A 20,984-nucleotide genomic window follows, 5' to 3' on the forward strand; every position below is an offset into this window, starting at 1 on the left:
GCTCTCTAGCTACTGTTTGAATTGTACAATACAGCAATATTCGGAATTTAGTGGGCCCCTCAAGCTTCTGGGCCTCTGCTGCACCAACAGAAGCTATACCCCTGGCCTTCTGCACCCCTACTACTGCATTTTCTGCAGACCTTTCTAGTTATTAGACAGTCAGCAAATACAACTCCATCTTGCATCTTTACACAGGAGGTTGATTTTGGATTAATTCAAATCTCTAGAGACCCTTTGTAAAATAGAAATATGTAAGCAGGCGGCCTTCTGAGGCCAATGGTTCCACTCACCTACAGAAAGAGAAGCTCCAATTTATTCTGGCCAATGCTTTATGATTAAGCGAACATGCCCCAACTTACCCACTGAAAATGGTAGAATAACACCGAAAGCCTGTAGAGATCAATCCTGGATACACAGATTCAAGACAGAGCTAAAGACTATGGGGCTGATTCACAAAAGCACATTAACTCATAATTCTCACTCAAGGAATGGGAAGTGGGTGTACCAAGGCATGTTTGCCTTGAAAGTTTGGTAACACCCGCAATCATGTATCAGGTTCAAAAACAAGTTTATTTAGATAATTGTCCATAAAACATTCTATAAAGTACACAATATTTAAAACCTTTAAATGAACCCCACTCCTCACCGCCCCTTTCCCCATTACATTTCATTTTTTTAAATTCTGTTTAACAGTTCGTAAGAACCGAGCCATCCCAACTGCCACATCTAAATATCGCATCTCAGACAGTAACTCCACAGCTTTGTTTCTATGAAGAGCATCATATTTAAAAAACAAAGGTCTTAAAAACTTGATTCAATTTACAAGAGTCCATAAGAATATATGCAATAGTGCATTTGGATTTCAGAGGGCAGGGACAAAGACCACTATTATTTTGCACCCCTGTCTTATATGGGTGGGATGAATAGATTGGATTACATCCCACCCGAACCCTTAGGATTTCTTTTCTCAAATCTGGTAACTGTGATAAATAAGGGAAAACACAATCCTGGCCAAGTGAGGCTAACGAGAAGCTAATAGATGATTTCTTCTTTAAATATAATAAATCACATTGTTGAGACACCATAGCAAAAGATTCTCTCAATACTCGTTTGCCTGGAAAAGTGAGCCAGGGTGTGACTGTACCACTATTTAAATGGAGATTCTTCATTGCGGTCATTCTGGTTCTAACTGCCTTTGCCCACATCCTTACGCTGCTTTGGCTCTCTTCCCAACACAGTTTGGATACTTTAACCACCTCATCATTCTCCAGCAGGGTGTTGAAGTATCTTAGAGCCCGAGTGGCGGCCGCTATATTGCAGGATACCAGACTGAACTTTCTCCTTATAGCCTGGACCATGGTACCTTGTGGGAGTGATAGAAGTCTTTTAAGCACTACCCCTTCCAATCTGTCTATTCATAGGTTGGATCAAGAGAAAATATCTCTCCTCATACAGGCCTATTGGTGGAATCTTCCCTTCATGGGCCTTTAATAATGAGATATGTGATAGACCCCCAAATCTACCATTGAATCCAGATAAACAGCCTGCCTGCAAAAGGGCCTTCTGCCTAGTGGCATCCCAATGTGCGTCCCAATTCAGATTTTTCCTAAAAGTTAAACCCAGGTATTAATACTGATCCACTTGTTCCACCACCTGAGAATCAAGATACCAGGAAAAACTCTGCACTTTTTTCCCAAAAATCATAATTTTCGTCTTTTCCAGATTAATGCAAAGCTTATCCGCTTACTGTTAGACGCCAATGCATTGAGTTTCCTCTTCAGACCAATTGGAGTGTAGTCCAATAATACCAAATCATCTGCATAGAGCAGACAAGCAATATGCTGGTCCCCTACTTTAGGAGAGAAAGACTTTGATTAGGAAATAACTGTAGGAAGGTCGGCCAAAAATAGACTAAAAAGTAGGGGTGCTAAAACGCACCCCTGACGCAGGCCATTGTTGATAAAGATTCTTTGGGACAACCGTCCTGACTTATCTAATTCCACCTGAGCCCAATTGCCAGAGTGCAGGGATTGAAGAGCCCCAAGAAGATTTAGTGGTAATTTCCAAGCAGCAAGTTTTCCCCATAAAATATCCCTGTCAACAACATCAAAGGCTGTCCGGAAATCTACAAAACAACTGCACAATCTATGATTTTCCTCCAGAGCCTTTCGAGTAATAGCCCACAAGGCAAAGCAGTGGTCTATGGTTGAATGACCCTCCCGAAAGTCCCCTTGTTCTAAAGGGATTCTCTTAGTTTCAATGGCTCATTCTTCAAGTTTGTCTAATATAATCTTGGAGAATATCTTTAATGAAGTATCCAAGAGGCTTATAAGCCTTTAATGTATTGGGTCTATACCGCTCCCTTTTTTTAAAATCGGTTTCACAATAGACCCCTTCCAGGTAAAGGGATAAAGGCCAGACCCTGCAATCCAGCTAAATAAGGTAGAGTAAATTGTAGCCCATCAGACACTATTTGTTTTAATTATTATCACCGGGACATTGTCAGGCCCAGCGGCACAAAAGAGTTTTATTCTCTCAATAACTGCTTTAACTTCCTTCACTGAGAACCAGTTGGCTGGGAGGGTTTGCACGTAAATATGCTGAGGGGCATCTAAACCTAAAGGTCCCCTGTATAACTCCATCAGATGGGTGACCCACTGTACTTCCGGTATCATACAGGTCAGAATCCCCCTACTTTGGCCATTGAACTCTTTGACCTTTGTCCAGAATTTTTGCTGATCGTTTAATAGTATAATCTCCTGCATCTCATAACATAATATCTCCTCCCACTTCCTATAATAAAAAACTACCTTTTTCGACTGCACAAGGGATTTATATTGGTGTTTGAGTTTGACCAGCTCTTGGGTGGCTAAGGGAGTGAGACGACACCTAACACTCCTTGCTTTCTGTCTCACCAGTCGTTTCAACTTTTAGCAGTCCTGATCGAACCAGCCCGGGCACCCTTTGGGAGAGATTTTGTCTGCCCACCCTTTCCACATATTTTCACTAAGATGCAGCCCAAAACTCGTTGCACAATATTGTTATAGCACACAATTACATCATCAGCATGAATAGGGAGGATAGGAACCGTCTCCTCTAACTGAAGGGTTGCTAATTGTTGAAGATGCATAGAGTCTAAACGTGTTGTGAGCCTACGCGGGTAGGACATCTCTAAGGGGAACACTCTCTCAGGGAATACTGGATCACATAAATCAAGAACTGCTGTAGTTGTCCAGTGATCACTGTCCTCATATTTTGCCACCTCGAAGCTCTTAAAGAGGCCAAAATTCCAAAGGGACGTGAATATATACTCAATAGGACCCAGAGAATGGCACTGCTGAGATGTTGCTATTGCTGGTGAATCCTGTATCATGTAGGTTTTTGTGCAATGCCATACTCCTCTTCAATCCCTCTCCAGCCTCAAAATCGTCAGAGATTTACTGACAACAAGGAGTGCAGTAGCTCCCTATTCAGGTTGGGAAAGGGAAATAATCGCCCCAGATTTCTTTGCGGAGTAGTGGAAGGGTTTTCTACATGGGGATATCATAGAGAGCTCTGAGTCACATGTAAAGGGTTCCCCTCTGTGAAGAGTTCTGCATAGAGACATTTTAGGCCTTTGGAAATAGTCACATGACATTCGCAGGCCCTTTAGAATACTCACTCCCCAGATTGTGAAGGGATCAGCCCAAGGTTTGCTGAACTACAGTGGAAGGGTTTGAAAAACAAAGAGGATGGTGCACTACATAAACAGTCGAGAGAGAAGTGTATTCTTTGAAGGTTCTTCTTTTTATTAGATCACAACAGCGGCACACAGCCAACGCGTTTCGTTCCCCAGTGCCAAGGGAACTTCGTCAGGGCTGAAAGTAATTATAAAAACACATAAATATACAAATAAATGGATTATAAAGAAACAGAGCTAGCTGCCGGCAAGGCCGCAGGCCCAGACAGGATCCCCCTGGAGGCTTATAAATGCATGGAAAAAGAGATTGCCCCTATCCTGCTGGATCTATTTACCGGTATCTTGTGTACAGGCATAATACCGGACTCTTGGAAAGAGACCAACATCGTCATCTTTCATGAGAAAGGGAAGCCCAAAGAGCTGCCGGGGTCCTATCGCCCAATTTCGCTTATTAACGTGGACACAAAGTTATACTTCAAGGTCTGGGCTAACAGGTTGGGGGGGATCATAGGTCCTCTCGTCTACCCGTGGCAGCATTGGTTCGTGCCGGGTAGAGGTACGACGGACCATACCAGTGGGGCAATAGCCTTATTTGACGCCCTTGGTGCTACTAGGAGAGAGATGGCCATGATCCTCCTCGACGCGGAGAAAGCTTTTGACCGCGTGGTCTGGGACTTTTTGTGGGTCATTCTGGCCGGTAGAGGCTTCGGCAGCAAATTTGTGAGGGCTGTTAAAGCCATGTATGCTGATCCGGTCGCTAGGGTGCTTGTTATGGGCCAGCGTTCAGACAAAATATCAATTAAGAGGGGGACCAGCCAGGGTTGCCCATGCTCCCCGATTCTGTTTTACCTGTATATAGACCCCCTCATACAGAAAATTTTAGCCTCCCCTCAGATCAGTCCGGTTGTAGGTATTGGCTTTACCACGAAATTGCTTGCTTACGCTGACGATCTGGCAATAATAACTACGGATCCTCATCGAACTATGCCTATCTTATCACAAAAGGAATTTGGGCGTCAATCAAGCTATCGGTTAAATGAAGGTGCCTAATGAAATATAAACAAAGAACAGATAAGTGCAACCTATCCCTTAATGTGTTCCTGACTAAACCTTAATCTATTAGAAATTCTCTTCTAAAAGTACCTCTTGGATCCTGGTCTAAAGCTTCCAGGTTTGGAATGTGTTATTGTTCTGGGATGTGCTTTCTATTACTGTAAAACTTCTGTAAAATCAAACGAATATCATTATCAGAATTACCAACGTCTAACTTTCACCTTAATATAACTAAAGCCTAAATTCTTAATAGAAAACTCACTTTTCACACATTTTCAGGCTTTTTATAAAACAAATACTGTACTTTTACATCAAAATACAGCAGGTAATTTGTGCAAGTCCTTGATTTACTGTTTGCCTGGCTGTCAATGGTTTTCTCTGTTCGATTCTTAAAAAGTTCAATGTTAAACAATGTTTATTTCACAAAGTTCCACAAAGTATTCTTGTAACAAAGGGTTTGGACCACAAAGTTTGTGGGAGATATCTTGTTCCAAATTGTCTTTACATGAATCCAGAAATAGCCGACAAGGTTCTTTCAGGTAATAAAAGGTTTTGCACTTACTTGTTGCTGAAAAGGGATACTGATCAGTCTAACCTTGACCTCGATTGCAGTGGGCAGAAGAGGGGCTGAGGCAAGAAGTAGCCGGAAACCAGAAGAAGGAAGAGGCAGTAGCCGCGCCCGTTGAAGTCAATGAAGGTCTGGAGAGAGCAGGAGTGCCAGCGCCGAAGGATCTGTTCTAAGGTAAGTGGGAGGTAGACGAGCACAAGCACTGGGTGAGGCTCAGGGGCTGCCTTTTTACAGACAGGGCTGGGTGTGGTTCGAAGAGCTGGGTGTGGTTCTCACAAGCAGGTGTGCAGAGCTTCATTTATTATGCAAATGAGTTGAAGTAACACATGCCCTAGGGAGGAGTGCTCTAAATAAGCCTTGGTAAAAGCAAGGTCCAATGTGCAAACAAGACAGCAATGTCCAAACTTGTAAATACATTGAGCAACATACACAGAAGTCTTAGGGAGGGGCTGAGATAACAAGAAAGGCTTTCATAGTATGTTTAAAGAGAGCTATTACAGAGACCACTAGTGCAATGAGAGGGGACATGCTCTTTGCTGTGCACAGACCTTAACAGTCGCCCCCCTCAAAGGCCCTCCTACTGGACGGGGTTTCCCTGGATTGTTTAGATAAAACTGTCTAATCAACCGTGGGGCATGTACATAGAACGCTGGTTCCCATGAATTCTCAGTTTCGTCATATCCTTTCCATTCTACTAAATAAAACAGACGTCCATTAATTCTTTTTGCGCCTTTTATAGTTTTCACTTCATATTCTAGATTTCCCTTAATTGGTATGGGTGGAGGTGGTGGTTCAGGTCGGGTAACTGGGTTGTACGGCTTAAGCAAGGACACATGGAATGTAGCATGTACTGGGTATTCTTTTGGTAAGTCCAATTTTACTGTTACAGGGTTTACTATGGCAGTTATACTAAAGGGTCCAATGAAACGTGGTTGCAGCTTTCGGGATCCCTCTATATTTAGGTTCTTTGTGGAGAGCCATACTTTGTCACCGATTTTATACATTGGGGCCTCAGATCTGTGTTTGTCTGCTTGTCTTTTCATGCTTTATTTGTACTTTAATAAATGTTTCCTGGCCTTGTCTTGTATGTCACCTAATCTCTTTAGTCTATCTGTTACTGTAGGCAAAAGGGAATCTTCTAATAAAATGGGTATAGCTCTCGGATGATACCCCTGCATGAAATAGAATGGTGAGCAAAGTAGAGCTGCATGCTCAGTATTATTATAAACAAACTCCGCTACAGGGAGAGCTTCCAACCATTCACTAGAATAATCAGCCAATAAACAACGTAGCGTTTGAAGTAAGGTTTGGTTCAGTCGTTCAGTTTGTCCATCTGTTTCTGGATGGAAAGCAGTGGATAATGCCATATCTATTTTCAGTTTTTCGCATAATTTTTTCCAAAATCTAGAGTTGAACTGGCTACCTCGGTCTGACACCACTTTACTTGGTAAACCATGTAAACGCACAATTTCTCTTATAAAAATATCGGCAAATTCTGCCGCAGTTGGCAATTTCCGTAATGGTACAAAATGTGCCGTTTTAGACAAAAAATCCACTATCACTAATACTGTTGTGAAGGATTTTACTGGTGGTAAACCTACAATAAAGTCCACACTCACAGTGTGCCAAGGTTGTTTGGGTGATGGCATTGGTAATAGCAAACCGTCAGGGGCCTTATGAAATGATTTATGTCTTGCACAAACTGGACAGGTAGGGACAAATTGCTTAATGTCCTTACTCATATTGTCCCACCAAAAGTGTTTTCGCACTTTTTCCAGGGTTTTTACCCAGCCAGGATGACCTGCCAACGGTGAGGCGTGATGCCAAATTATCACATGTGTTTGTAATTCTGTGGTGGGCACTAACAGCATGTTGTCGTGATACAATAAACCTCGTTGTATTGAGTTATGGAAATCCTTTAACCAATCTTGAGGTGCTATTTGCATGTGTGCATTATATAGATCTGTGATGAAATCCTTCTGTTGTACTAGTGCCAAAAGTTTTTGGGGAGGAATAATGGGTTCTCCTATTTTGTCTTGTTTCATGTCTGAGGTATGTCCGTATCTAGATAACACATCAGATTGAATTTGCTGTGCACCTGGTCCATAGGTTATAACAAAGTCAAATGTACTAAAAAATGTAATCAGTGCATCTGACGTGGAATTAATGCTTTTAGTGATCCAAAGAACTGTAGGTTTGTATGGTCAGAAAAGATGGTAACAGGGCACTTGGCTCCCATTAAATGGTGCCTCCATTCAGAAAAGGCTACTTTGATAGCTTATAGTTCTCTTTCAGCCACAGTGTAATTTTGTTCAGCTGGTAATAACTTTTTGGAATAGAAGGCTATAGGATGTAATTGGCCATCTACTGAATCTCGTTGAGAGAGAACTCCTCCTAAAGCTACTTGTGAAGCATCCGCTTCAACAAAAAATGGCAAGTCAGGATCAGGATGTTTCGGAATTGGGGCTGAAGTGAACTTTTGTTTCAGGAGTTGAAAGCCGTGAGCCGCCTCATCAGACCAAAGAAATCGTTGCCCTTTCCGCAACAAGGTCGTTATTGGGGCCGCAATGTCTGCAAAATGAGAAATAAACCTCCTATAAAAATTGTCGAAATCCAGAAATTTCTGAACATCCTTCACAGATGATGGTTCTGGCCAATCAGTAATAGCACTAATTTTCTTTTCATCCATAATTATTCCTTGAGGTGACAGGCAGTATCCTAAAAAGTCCACTTTGCGGACATTAAAAGTAAATTTTTCTAATTTAGCAAAGAGATGATTTTCTTTTAATTTTGATCATACTGCACGAACATGTTGGGTATGTTCTTCCGGGTTTTTAGAGTAAATGAGGATGTTGTCTATGTATACTATGACACAAACGTCCAGGAATTCGTGTTGGACCTCATTTATAAAGAATTGAAAGGCTGCAGGGGCATTACACAACCCAAAGGGCATTACTGTGTACTCAAATAGACCAAACTTTGTCTTGAAAGCTATCTTCCACTCATCCCCCTCTTTTATTCGGACCAGGTGATAAGCTCCCCGCAGATCTAGTTTAGTGTATACAGTAGAATGTCTTAATTGATCCAACAACACAGGTATTATTGGAAGAGGATATTTTTTTTTATTGTAGCCTTATTTAGTCCTCTATAGTCGATACACGCGTGCAGAGATTTATCCGGCTTCGGGATAAAAAAAAGTGGAGATGACACCGGAGATGTGGAATGTCGGCTGAACCCAGACTGTAGTAGGTCGTCTAGGTAGGTTCTTAAATATTTGGTCTCTTCGTCAGTCAAAGCATATACTCTGTCATTAGGTAAAGGGGCCCCTGGGATAAGATCTATACGGCAGTCATATAACCGATGTGGGGGCAACACACTAGCCTTCACTGGATCAAAAACGTCTTTAAAGTCAGAATATTCAGGAGGGAGACTTGATTTGTCTTGTGTAACACTAGCACAGTGTATTACTGTGCTCTGTTCTGTACCTGTTTCTTGATAGCAATTGGTTCTACAGAATGAGGAATCCAAAGTAACTGTTCTGTTCACCCAATCAATTTTTGGGTTATGAGTTGTTAACCAGGGTACCCCGAGAATCAAGCCAAAATTAGGGGTATCTATCAGATCAAAGCTAATCATCTCTGTGTGGCCGTTTTGACAGACCATGACAAGGGGACTTGTTTGTTTTGTGATTAATCCAGAGGTCAATTCTGACCCATCCACTGCACATACTGCTTCTGGACAAGGCTTTAGGCAAATAGGAAGACCTAATGTGTTAGCTAACTTATTATCCACAAAATTTCCTGTTGCTCCTGAGTCCAGTAGGACAGGGAGAGATTGTCTAACTTGGGTAGTAACAATTAAAAAGATCTGAATTAGGAAATGTCTAGGTATGTGCGGTACCATGAAGGCTGCAGAATTAGAGGTTTGATTAAGTTGTTTTCTTGAACAAGTAACCTCCCCCCTTGTCGAGCTTAATCGTTTCCTGACTCAGTTGAGGAGATAGAGGAAACAGTACACTTTTGTGAAGTTTTAGGTTTTACTGGACATTCTCTGGCAAAATGTCCTGCCTTGCCACAATATAAACATAATTGAAGTTTTCTCCTTCTTTCTTTTTCCTCTGACGTGAGTGGACCTCCGAGTGTCCCTATTTGCATAGGCTCAAGTTCAGGGAGTTTATTATCTGTGTCTTTCTTCTCATGTCTAATAAAAGTTAACCGCGATTCCAGTTTGGATTTATCTCCCATTTCTTTCTCCTAGTCTGTTTTCCAATTTCACGAATAAATCTACAAAGTCAGAATAGTCTTTTGGCAAATCAACGATATGAGCCAGCGCGTCTTTTAACTCGTCTCTCAAACATTTATAAAAAAGGGAGACACGCTTTTCTCCTGGCCAACGTGTCTCGATGAGTAAACGATTAAAACTAGTGAGATAGGTCAATAAATCCTTGTTACCTTGTTTAAGATTTAAACGCTCATTATCACTAACCTGCATAAAAGTGTGTTTTGCAAAAAGGCTGATCATAGTACGCTTAAATTGATTCCAATTATGGAGGATGGGATCATCTCTATCCACGAAAGGAATTGAACAATTGGCTGCTGTACCGCCCAAATAAGACAAGACGAATGCCACTTTCGTAGCATCAGTAGGGAATTGTTGTGGTTTACAAACGAAGTGTAATTGACATTGATTGATAAAAACATGGAATTTGTTACTATCTCCATGAAAACGTTCAGGTGCTGCTAAAGGCACAGCATTAGGAACATTAACAGTAACCTCAACTGGGGGAGGGAAAGTTGCATGTTTTGCTCGCACCCCTGTCTCTGAGGAGGGTTTAAACAAAGGCGTAAAAGCTGTGTTCCACTGAGATTCCCTAGGTTTATACCTGCTTAAATCCTGTTTTAAAAAGGTGTTTTCCAACTTTAATTTCTCCATTTCTTCTTGCATACGTTGCAAGATGCGAGACACTGATTCATTATGGGCCAAGTCCTCGTTTAGGGCCTGCGCCATATCCGTGGCGTCAATGCCCTCTGTTTCTTCCCCGGCATTCATCATCCAACAGAACTGAATATTTTAGAGGCTTGTGCTTCTGTCAAAGCCCAGCTCAACTGAGTTTCTGTTCAGTTCTGATGGAGGTTGAAGACAGTCCGACCGCACCCTGAAACTGCTTGTTCCAGCACACTAGTTTTAAACAGTGCACTAAGAACCAGAAGCTCAAGGGAAGGGGGGAAGTGGATAAAATAAAAAAAAGAGAGACAACACCGTTCTTGCATTTCCACTGTAGAAGAGCTGCTAAAATCTGCGGCCCTCTCTGACTTCTGTAGAAACTGGTGCCTAATAAAACACAAACAAAGAACAGATAAGTGCAACCTATCCCTAAATGTGTTCCTGACTAAACCTTCCTCTATTAGAAATTCTCTTCTAAAAGTACCTCTTGGATCCTGGTCTAAAGCTTCCAGGTTTGGAATGTGTTATTGTTCTGGGATGTGCTTTCTATTACTGTAAAACTTCTGTAAAATCAAACGAATATCATTATCAGAATTACCAAAGTCTAACATTCACCTTAATATAACTAAAGCCTAAATTCTTAATAGCAAACTCACTTTTCACACATTTCCAGACTTTTTATAAAACAAATACTGTACTTTTACATCAAAATACAGAAGGTAATTTGTGCAAGTCCTTGATTTACTGTTTGCCTTGCTGTCAATGGTTTTCTCTGTTCGATTCTTAAAAAGTTCCATGTAAAACAATGTTTATTTCACAAAGTTCCACAAAGTATTCTTGTAACAAAGGGTTTGAACCACAAAGTTAGTGGGAGATATCTTGTTCCAAATTGTCTTTACATGAATCCAGAAATCGCCGACAAAGTTCTTTCAGGTAATAAAAGGTTTTGCACTTACTTGTTGCTAAAAAGGGATACTGATCAGTCTAACCTTGACCTCTTTCTCTTTTGCAGGTCAATTGCAGTGGACAGAAGAGGGGCTGAGGCAAGAAGTAGCCGGAAACCAGAAGAAGGAAGAGCCAGTAGCCGTGCCTGTTGAAGTCAATGAAGGTCTGGAGAGAGCAGGAGTGCCAGCGCCGAAGGATCTGTTCTCAGGTAAGTGGGAGGTAGACGAGCACAAGCACTGGGTGAGGCTCAGGGGCTGCCTTTCATAGACAGGGTTGGGTGTGGTTCGAAGAGCTGGGTGTGGTTCTCACAAGCAGGTGTGCAGAGCTTCAGTTAATATGCTAATGAGTTGAATTAACACATGGCCTAGGGAGGAGTGCTCTAAATAAGCCTTGGTAAAAGCAAGGTCCAATGTGCAAACAAGACAGCAATGTCCAAACTTGTAAATACATTGAGCAACATACACAGAAGTCTTAGGGAGGGGCTGAGATAACAAGAACGTCTTTCATAGTATGTTTAAAGAGAGCTATTACAGAGACCACTAGTGCAATGAGAGGGGACATGCTCTTTGCTGTGCACAAACCCTAACACTGGGGGACCTGGAAGGCCATTAGAACAATTTTGAATATCCCTAAAATCAATATCAATATGAATCTGTGGAAATCCAGCCTTTTCCTCCACCTAGGACAGAGTAATAACTCCATGGTTTTGAGGGAGCGTGGGATAAGGTGTCTCGGAGATATTATGTCAGGTAATAGAATTCTTAGCTTTGAGGTGATACAGCAGAAATACGGTGTCCCTCAAGGCCATTGGGTTTTATACGGGCAAATTGTTCAATCATTGTCGGCAATCAGACCAAGGTTCACGCTGCCTCCCGGTGACTCAATGGTTGACTACTTAATTGGAGGGGTTAAAAAGATAAGATTAGTCTATGATCATCTGCTCCTCAGTCTGCAGGACGACTTAGAGAAAACTGAAACCTCTCTGGCACAGAAGTTGGGGGACCCTGATGTGGATCTAGACCTTGCCCTGCTCTTAAATAAGAAAATATTCCGGTCCTCAAACCTAAGGGCCCAACACTACAAGACCCTGTTCAATCTATATTATACCCCCACGAAACTGTATGGATGGGGAGTAAGAGAAGATGATAGATGCCCTAAATGTAATAGTGGCCCTGCAGATCTATTACACATGTTTTATTACTGCCCCAATCTTATTTTAATTCGAAGGGAGATAACTCTGTTTCTGGAGGGGCTGCTAGGTCATAACATCGATCTATCCCCGACCCTGGTTTTAATAGAGACAGACGACAAGCTAAAGGCGGGGACGGATGTTAAAGCCCTTGTCTTTATCTCAGTCGCTGTTTTGCGAATCCTAATTTCTGCAGGTTGGAAGGATATCACTGCCCCCACTTTCCAGATGTGGCTTGCCAGGCTCCTGGGCATGCACAATGTAGAGTCATGTCTATACGAATTTAAGGGCAAAAAATCTCAAGAAATGGGCAGAAACATCTGGCACCATTAAAAGATTGGAGGGACTCGAACCAATAAATCTTACGATATATATTTATTTGGGGATATTGGGTCTTACCTTTCTCTCTTTTTATTGGGTCTCCTTAACATTTAAACTTGTATAAAATGTATATCCCCTGACTGTTTTATGCCATCTAAATTAATGCCTATTAATAATATTGTATCTTCTGTATCAGGTTTTTAATGAACTGTATTTGTATTGATTATTTTGGGATTACACCATGTCTCTCAATAAAAAAATTAAAATAAAACAGAAACAGAGAACAATACCACATACCACATATAAGATAAACATCAACAGAAACACTGGCAAGGAAGAGATGCAAAACTACAGTCATACAAAAATACAAGACCAACGCTTTATTTTAAAAGGAGGGGCACGGTATATTGTAGTCACATTAAAAGCAAGGAGAAATTATGCCTTTATGTTAATTAGGTCTAATACCAGTTGTCACAGGTTGTATTATTTCTATTTTCCAAAGGGCCCCAAAAAGGCAAGTAGCTAGGGCAAAACTGTCAGCCCTTTTGTAGATTTATACAAGAAAAACGAACTGTTACACATCAGAAAGACTAACATCACTACACGATACGTTTAAAAGTTATGGTGGGAATATGTGAAAATTGCAGTCATAGAAAGAAGAAGGTAAACGGGTAAGAAAACTCACTACATCTATTACATAACTTAATAGAAAACAACATGTCATATAACAAGAAATAAGAATATCAGTTTGTATGACACAGAAAAAATAATAAAAGGAAAGGTGAGTACGGGAAGAAGAAAAAAAGGAAAAAAGCGGGAAAGCACGGAAGAAAAGTGGAGAAATGAAGCGGGAAAACACATGAAGTAGAGGAGAAGAAAAGAAAAGGGCAATAGATCCAATCTTCTAGCTTCATGCAAAAACACACCAACCCCAAAATTACATTTTAAAAGGTGTTGAAGTTCAACCTACCCTAATAAGAAAAGGATCTTAAAAAATGTCTCACAGACGATAATGATAGATATCGGCCTCACCTAATCGTAAGGTCTCTGGGCTTTTTATAGTCTTGCCCCAAGACGGTATGGTTCTGTATTTATATCGGAAGGTAAGTCAAATGACAAGTCGTTACATCATCCTGGCAATGAAAATCTAAAAGAAAAAATGACAAAAGTTGAATTAAAAATATCCAAAGGGAAAACCAGAAATGTGCCCTGCAAGGAGTAGAAATCATGCTCACCCGATAGTCACACAGTAGTCCTATCGGTACATTTTTATGGAGACATGATAAAAACAAATGTTGTTCTCGTCGTGCTAAAAAACAAGAGGTCACAAGTAGTACGGGGAACAGTAAAATAAGTCCAGTGCAGGTAAGGGGATAGTTATTCAAGTAGCGAGCGGAAAGGAGAGGGCCTATCTCCATAGCTGTATAACAACCCCCAATCAAATGTGGAGAGATAAGGGCCAAAGGGCTATTTGGATTAAGGTCCTTCCCATAGTAGCGTTAACCCCACCCTTCTTAAGGGGGTTCAATAGATTAGCGAGAGTCCTCACCTTGGAAAGGTAATTCTTTGCCAGTCCTGGTTAGAATAGGTAACAATGAGTGGATATAATAATACACTTCTGCTAAGAGACGGACTGCTTCTCAGACACCCCATTAATACACAGAAATGAAAAAACAACAAAAGATACCATATATTGAAAATCTTTTGGTTGTGTGAACCGAAAGCATCAAAAGTCGACAAGGATAATACAAGAGGTCAAGAGATCAGAAAACGCATTACACAATAATAATAGTCTCCGTAAGTAAGTAAATGACAAAAATAAAAGAACCACTATGAGCTAAAAGGAATATTGACAGGTTCCGGAATCTCCCAAGTAAATTCACCAGTAACCTACCAGGTCATCACATCGCAAAACTTCCCATTAGGGTCGACGTGCAGGTCAATATTCAATAAGCAATCTAGAGAATAAAAGCGTAAATAGAAACAAATTACATATGGAATCTCAGCATGACAGTGACTAAATTTGGTCCCTCACTAGACCTCTGCAAGCAATAGGGGCAATAGACCCCGGGATATCCTCTGTGGTCTCAAGAAAAACCCGTCTAAGTACACACCCCCATCATGTGCCCTCGCATAGACCACATTAACCGCTATATCGTGTCCTGTTGGCCAATAACCACAGGACACACTGACAGGCACGAAGTAAGAGTAATCCAATGGTGCAAGTGCCTGACCCAATAGTAACGGAGTGCAAAGGAGAACAACGTGAAATAGTCCCGCGTCCCCGATAATCTAGTGGTGCATGTGCCTGTCCCAATTTCAACAAAGTAATGGGAAAGTGACAAGAAGTAGTCCCGCATCCCCAAACAACACTCACCAGAGCTTCCATGATAAGAAGTTGATGTATCGCCTAGCACAGATTTCGCAGACAGGAGTCGGTATGCTGCCATGTTTGTTGAAATAAATACACGGCACCATACGCATCACCACTCCCACTGCTAATCGAAAAAGAAGAAAGACTATGGCGACAGCGGTTGCCTAGACCGGGCAACCGGATGTTGTATGTCCCACATAAATCTTAATAAAACCATAATAACAGATGAAAAAGAGAGTACTAGAAAGTTACCCCCTTAAAAATAGCTGACGGGCACTCCCGCCCGAAGCGAAAAGACCGGCATAGCGGTTATGTTGCCGGCGGCCATATTGGGAGAGTAAAAACCTGGGCAAAATTGAAGGGGTAAAGGGAAAAAAACGATAAAGAAGAGGGACTGAATCTAAAAGCAGAAACGCAATGGAGCCACTAGCCAAATTGAAGAAATAAAACAAAATAAAGTTAAACCGAAAAGAGGCCGAATAGTATGTAAGAGAAACGACACGAAGACCCTGGCGTATCAGCCGAATGTCTGGTAGTCATGGAAGTAATCTCTAAAAAATTAAATGTACAACTTTTAGGCAGCCCCATCCCGGCGGACCTCTTAGGGTAAGGTGCAGAATACGTAGACAGCTGAACCACCACGTATATCTCATGACGGGTTCCATTGAGTCCAAAAGGAGAGGCAAAGTAAATAGATTTTACATACATACATAAAGAGTAGAAAACAGAGAAGATTATAGTCATACAGACAGCTTCAGTGGTTCGACAAAAAGAAGACTGTGTCATAAGATCACCATTGTAGCTCATTGTGGTCAATCCTGTCCCACCCATATTCATAATATTATTCCTGTGGGCTAATGACAGGTATGCAGGGAAAGTATGCAAGAAGGGTGGATACCATCATTGCCAATTTTATGTTAGGAAATAGTGTAGTTCACTGTCTGTGTTGTGGCCATTCTGGGTCGCCCGAAAGTGACAAATCCACCTTGCCTCTCTTTGTTTAACCTCCAATTCGCGATTACCACCCCTGATCCCAGGGGGTATGTGATCTATTGCATGGAACCAGAATGAGTTATCATTTGGATGGCCTTGCATATAGTGTGCAGTTATAGGATACCGTCCATCACCATTAATTATAGCCCTCCGATGTTCTTGGATGCAAATTTTTAGGGGACGTACTGTACTGCCTTGTAGATAATGTTACAATTGCACCCTAAAATGTAAACCACATGAGTGGTATTGCAATTAATGAACTCAGCAATTATGTACTTCCTGTCGGTGTTATATGAAAATTCAGTGCCTTTATTCCTGCCAAAAGGGCAGATGTTGCATGAGCCACAGGTAAACAAACCCTTAGGCTTTGCAGATAACCAGGTGGTCTTAGAAGTCATAATATAACTTGGGCAGAGCACATTTCGAAGGCAACGACCTCTGCGGTAAGTGACCGCAGGATTCATAGGCAGTTGGCCTCTCAGGTTAAGTATATCCTTCAGTAGGTGCCAGTTCTTTTTGAGGGTTCTATAAATCATGTTGCTGTTAGTGTTGAATTGCGTGATAAATCTAACATTATTGCTTTTTGTTTCGGAGGTCCTTCTGACTTTTGTTTTCAGAGTGTCTTTCCTTTTGAGTGTGGATGCTCTGCCCATAGCCGAATCAACCACCTGAGTTTTTTAACCACGTTTTAGGAATCTCTTCCTTGTTTCCGAAGGATTCAGATTGTATAGACTATCGTCGCTACAGTTCCTTCTTAGACGTGTCATTTCACCAAAGGGGATGTTATTAATAACCGACCTACAGTGAAAGGGTTTTCTACATGGGGAAAATGTTTTTCTCTCACAGAAAGAAAAAAAGTGTATATTTGCACTAAGAACTCCTATTTCCCACTTGGACTTCTCTGCAATAGGCACCTCCTCACAGAGGGACCAGGACCCTTGGAAATGGTCAAATGACAATCCAAGAAATGCACCTGGTGCAGCTTATTAAGCATACTTCTGAGAACGTTTATGAACTCCAACCAAAATAAATGAACAGTAATGACTGACAGATGAGTGAATCTCTACCCATACTTTTTCAGAATTTATTTGTGAATGAGCCCCTGTGTTTTTAAGGACAATCTGTAACCTAACCTGGAAAGTGCATTGGGAATCTCCCTTTCTATTTGCTCCCCAGTGAAGAGAAAACACAGCACAGGAAAATGTGCAAAAAATGACGCCCTAGCACTTAAGCATTACACATTTATTAGAATTTGGGTTACTGATTGACTAGGGTGCATGACCTGATCAAGCAGCAACCACAATTCTAGTCAGGATAAGGCACAAGCAAACCCCCAATTAACCAGTGCTCAACCCCCTAGTAGCTTGGTACCGATCAGTCAGGTTTAACTTAGAGGCACTATGTAAAGTATTTGTGCAACACTTCAAAAAGTAACACAGTGCAAACATCACACAAAAAGATCACACACCAGGTTAGAAACACAGAGCTTAATTTAATAGTGAAAACAAGCCCAAAATGACAAACATCCAATCAGTAGAATTGGAGTTATGAGTTTATAAACAATAAACAGCAATATAGCGCCTAGAAGCATAATGCACCAACCCCCGCTCTCTGGTTGCGCCAGACTGGGTCAATGAGAAAAGTTCAGGCTGACCACGATGGAGCGTGGGTCAAATACAGTCCAAGATAAGTCCTGCTGAAGTTTTACCTTCCCACGTTTTGTGCCAAGAGTCCCATTTGTGTTGGAGAGGGTTGCAGGGAGCAAGGAGAGTGTAGAGAGTGGTTGTCGGCCTGGTGCAAAAACAGGCCGGGTTCGCAGATGGGTGAGCTGGAGCTTCACGGTGGAGGTCCTCCATGGGATATTGATGCTCGCTGTGCAAAGACTTGGGCTGGCAGCAACTCGTGCTGATTCTCGTAGTGAGCAGCATGGTTCCGGTGCAAACAGGCCCACTTGCGGTCACAAAGAGCCCATAAGCTTGATTTCAAAAACTCATGAGCTACACCAAGGGTCCAGGACCTGAGAGGCACCACTTGGGGATCAGGAACTCACCGAATATGGATCTAAGAGCTGTTGGGGAGCCTTTTATGTCCCTGAGTCTCAGATCAGGAGGCCAGCAGACTAGCCCTTTCAGTCACTCTGGTACCCTAAGTTCAAATTGGAGTTGCAGGCCCAGTTGTTCATACCCAGGCAAGAGGACAGCAGGCAGTAGGTCAGCACAGCATGGCAGCACTTCCTTTAGAGCAGCAGAGTGGCAGTCCTTGTAGCAGCACAGCTGTTCTTCTTCCTGGCAGAGTATCAACAGGTCCAGAAGTTTACTGAATAATTGGTGCCTAAGGTTATTCTTTTATACACTGATGCCCTGGTTCTGGAAGCTGGAAGAAGCTACAAGATAGTGGCTTTGAAGTGCATGGAATTTCCTGCCTCCCCTGCCCTGGCTTCAAGCAGGCTGAAGTGACAATGGAAGGTAGTTAGACCCTTTGCATGATGGCATAGCATAGCTTTTCAGGTGTAAGTGAGGCTGTGCTCATCTCTGCCTCCCCATCCTGCCATCGGATAGCCCACTCAATACACCTAATCCCTAATGTGTTTGTCTGGGTGGAATTCACAAAGTCTAATTGTCAGTTATACCCAGTCATGTGACCTAGGCCAGGCTATAGGCACAAAAGAGAAAAGGGCAGAAAAATTCAGCTTTCTAAAAGGACTTTTCACTCCAATTCCAAAGACACCAAACATGATCTGTTTATCTCTTCCAATTTAGAAACTGCAATTATAAAATGTAATAAGGCAACCCCGATGTTATCCTATGGGAGAGACAGGCCTTGCTGTATTGGAAAATAAATGTAGGAGTGTTTCACTACCAGGGCATGTAAAACTTAAAAGTACATGTCCCACTTCTTAAACACACTGCACCCTGCGGTGTTCCGGGGCCTCCCTTAGGGGTAACTTATATGTATTATAAAGGAAGAGTTGGGCCTGGCAAAAAGGTTTATTTTCCTAGGTCAATATGATAGCTGTTTAAGGCCATGTGCTTAACTCACAGAATCCTCCATGGAAACTCCCCTCCCGTCCTTAAAGATCTTGTGATGCCGTATACCACAAACAGAACCCTCCGATCCTCTAATGTCCACCTCACTCATATACCTAGGATTAAGAAAACACGCTCCGGTGGCCGGCCGTTCTCTTAACAGGCGTCCAAGATGTGGAATGCTCTCCCACTGGACCTTCGTGCCCAACCTAACCTTCTGTCCTTTCGCAATTCCTTGAAGACGTGGCTGTGCCCCTGACTCTCTCCTTGTTTCCGCCTGACCTGACCTGACTATATGGATTCTCAGTCAGCGCTGGGACGCTCTTGGGCAGCCATGCGCTTTATAAATCTAAAAAAACAAAAAAAACAAAAAATAGCTTAAAACCGCACACACTAGCTCTGCAATGGCAGGGCTGAGACCTGTTTAAAGGGCTACTTAGTTGGGTGGTACATTCAGTGCTGCTCACCCGCTAGTAGCATTTAATTTACAGACCCTGTGTACATATAGTACTACTTTACTAGGGACTTACAAGGATATTAAATATGCCAATTGGGTACAAGCCAATGTTACCATGTTTCAAGCAGAGCGCACAAGCACTTTAACACTGCGCCTAAGTCCAACAAAAATAGGTTCAGCAAAATGGGGGAGGAAAGGAAAAATGTTTGGAGGAAGACCACCCTAAGGCTAATAGGTTTAACAACATTGTTGAACATGATCATCTCAAAATAAAGCTCATGCCATCCTCCTAGAGTAATAACCCAGCACCAGATCACTTGGAGGACTATAACAAAGAGTGAGAATAGAGCAGTTGGAGAACACATGAAAACTTAAAATGTGCACAGCTTTCAATGTCCACTTCTGGGATTTCGGTGGCCTCCTGAAAGTGTTAAGAGTGAGCACTGTTGTGTTTGAGCACCACATATACCCTTATCGACAAGATATGGTTATTGGGGAAGAGTTGGCATTTGGAGACTGCAGCAGCAGGGAAAAGAACAATGGAGACTAGCCACTATGGTGTGTAGTAGTCCACACTGCAGGTAACTCCAGGATGCACCAATACACCTGGGGGCTAGGAAGCACTCGTTTGGATGCATGTTCTAATGTGCATGGCTAAAGACTGAATTCTAGAAGGCAGTGCAGTGGTTATTCCCTTATGCCCAGGGCCCACAGTACAGAATCAAAGACATGCACAGTTGGTTCAGTAATGGAGCAGCTAGTGCAGAGCCTAGCTGTGCAGGACAGAAGACCATCCAGAGCTAGCTCAGTGACCTAGAGGCCCATGGAGCAGCAACACCCTGCACTCATAGCCTTCTGTGCATGGCTGTAGGGTCCTTTGAGGTGCCCTTATGCCACCAAAAAAAGGTGATCCTTTACTAACAGCCCGGATTAGCTGATAGCTGGGGGCGCATCTCTAATTGAGGTGTTATCCTCGCGGGCAGTAGTGGAACTGATCTCCTTCCTGTGGGATCTTGGATCACTTCCTTAAAATCATTGGGACTACCTGACCCCAAGATGACTGCCACAGTGTTCCCTACCACGTTGTCCTACTCCTTGAGAAAAAAACAGACGTCGTCCAGACCTCGTATACATCCCCCACCCGGCCTACCCTTCAGGACACCGAATCTGTGAACCTGGCTCTGACAGTGAAGACCTAGCTTTTTGGCCGATGCCCGGTGGAGCTACTTGATAGCTATAGAGGTGATGGGCTGCGGACTACCCCTTCGGCCGTCACCTACCCAGCCAGACTTTGGGCAGACCTTACTTTGTCTCTCTGTTATACTTTCCCTCATTCCCCTTTACTTCACCCACTTTCTCCTTTATGCTCCCTTTATCCCTCCTCTTTGCTCTCTAATTGTTTTCTCCTGGAGACCTAGCCGCTTGACTGAAGCCC

Source organism: Lissotriton vulgaris, chromosome 3_1 (genome assembly GCF_964263255.1).
Source record: "Lissotriton vulgaris chromosome 3_1, aLisVul1.2, whole genome shotgun sequence".
NCBI classification, from domain to species: domain Eukaryota; kingdom Metazoa; phylum Chordata; class Amphibia; order Caudata; family Salamandridae; genus Lissotriton; species Lissotriton vulgaris.